The sequence below is a fragment of the Grammomys surdaster genome, unplaced genomic scaffold (genome assembly GCF_004785775.1).
Source record: "Grammomys surdaster isolate TR1022 unplaced genomic scaffold, NIH_TR_1.0 142, whole genome shotgun sequence".
In the NCBI taxonomy this organism is placed as follows: Eukaryota; Metazoa; Chordata; class Mammalia; order Rodentia; family Muridae; genus Grammomys; species Grammomys surdaster.
Genome location: NW_021604600.1, coordinates 655,322 through 657,385, shown reverse-complemented (window position 1 = coordinate 657,385; position 2,064 = coordinate 655,322). Strand labels below are relative to the sequence as shown.

Genomic DNA, 2,064 nt, shown 5'->3' with positions numbered 1-2,064 from the left:
GTCATCACAATCCCTCTCAAAATTGTGTGTGTGTGTGTGTGTGTGTGTGTGTTACCAAAAAGTAGCTCAGATTGCCTCCAACTAGAACAGCAATAAAGTGAAAAGCTAGTGGAAATTCCAGAGGTTATGATTTCTGTCATGTAAAGTAAATGAAGCATATATGCCCAGGGATAAGGAGATGAGGGTAGCTGGAGTCTGGGACACACACTGTTGCCAAGGCCCCACTGCCCCTCTGCCCCTCTGCCCCTCTGCCCCTCTGCCCCTCTGCCCCCTGCCCCCTGCCCCCTGCCCCTGCCCCTGCCCCCTGCCCCCTGCCCTCTGCCCTCTTCCCCTTGGCCTTTATGCTATTACTACCTTGCCCTGGGTTCTGTGGGATTCTGTATGGATTCCCACAGCCACACACCCACCCTCAGATTACATAGTGCTAGTGTCTCAGCTTCTTCTTGCTGATGCTGTGTGGCCACATGATCCTTCCTAGGACAGTGTCCTGGGCAGCAGTTCCCAGCCCTCCAGAGTCAACAAAGGGAATGGAGCACCACTGACATTTCAGTGAGATTATGAATTCAAGAACAGCCTAGATGATAAAACCAATCCTAGAACAGCCTATGCTATACAGCAACATCCCCTCTCCAAGCCCCCACCACCAAAACTGAATCCTGTATTTGAGAGATCACATAATTGGAGGTTGGGATTAAATGATAAAGACTGGATGGAGTAGTCTGAGCTGATAACAACATAAGGTTGTTGGGTTTTGGAGAACTGAAGCAGCTTTTAGTTCCACTGCAGAAGTGAGTGCTACAAGGGCAGGCTCTGGGTGCAGGCGCCTACTGGTTAATTTCTCTACAATGGCTATAGTTCTATGTAAATTTCTGCATGACCTCTGGGTCTTTCTTTAATATTAACTGCTTTCTTCAAAGGCAGAGCTAACAGACATTTCACGAGTAAATAAAAGGGCTAGGCACATAGTTCAATGGTAGGATACTTGTCTATGCATGTGGCCATGGTCCAGTCTCTAGAGTTGCAAAAGAAATAGTCAAATATACAAATTGTGGCTACTGACTTAAACAAAAGGATGAGTTAGAGAGAGAAAATATAGTAACCCTTTATCATGGGCTGATTCTGTGCTCCCTTCTGAAGTACATGTATGAGTACTCATTCCAATATTTCTCAATGTGACTGTAATTGAAGATAAGGTACTTTCATAATTGAATTAAATATGAGATCATTAGATTTACCAGAATACATTATGGTTAGTCTTCTTTTTCATAGAGGAAGCAAGCACTGGTAAAGCACCCCTTAATACCAGCACTTGGGATGCAGAGATAGGTGGATCTTTGTGAGTATGAGGCCAGTCAGGGGATACACAGAGAGACAGTATCAAAAAAGTTAAAAAGGAGATTAGCATTCAGACATGAGTTGGAGGCGAGTGCTATGTGAACTTCAAGACTGTCATCTACAAGCCAAGAAACAATCCTTAAATGAGTAACCTTGATCTTGGACTTTTGATATCCAGAAAATTGAGAAAACAAATTTCTGTTAAGTCACTCAGTCTGTGATCATTTTCCATGGCAATCTTCTTGACCTAAGAAGATAGAAATCATGTTGACACTATCTTACAAATAGTTTGTAGTTCTGACGTAAGGTTTATCATGTGAGTTGGCAAAAACAGTGGTACCTGGATGAGGTTAGCTGTGTGTAGCTGAGAGGTTAGCCTTTAGAAATTCAATAGCATAGATTCAAATTCCACTCTCCCTCTGTGAAGTTGGAGCAATCTATTTAACCTTCCTCCTTCAACACAGATGGACTCATAACACCTATTGACCTAACCAATGGTAATGATGGACGGCTGACATTCTGCAAGACACAGCACAGGTAAGTATTCTAGAAACAGGAGCTACCAATGACTAACTCTCTCTCTGTCTCTCTGTCTCTGTCTCTCTCTGTCTCTGTCTCTCTCTGTCTGTCTCTCTCTCTGTCTCTCTCTCTCTGTCTCTCTGTCTGTCTCTGTCTCTGTCTTTCTCTCTCTCTCTCTCTCTCTCTCTCTCTCTCTCTCTCTCTCTCTCT

General features: G+C 43.8%; 1 long non-coding RNA gene across 1 annotated transcript in view; it reads left to right on the top strand.

Moving 5' to 3' along the window:
- The first annotated feature begins 1,727 nt into the window (after window positions 1-1,727).
- LOC114618431 overlaps window positions 1,728-2,064 on the top strand; it is a 12,898-nt gene continuing 12,561 nt past the window's right edge. Inside the window, exon 1 of the long non-coding RNA XR_003710960.1 lies at window positions 1,728-1,872. This is a non-coding gene — a long non-coding RNA (uncharacterized LOC114618431). The remainder of the gene's footprint in view (window positions 1,873-2,064) is intronic.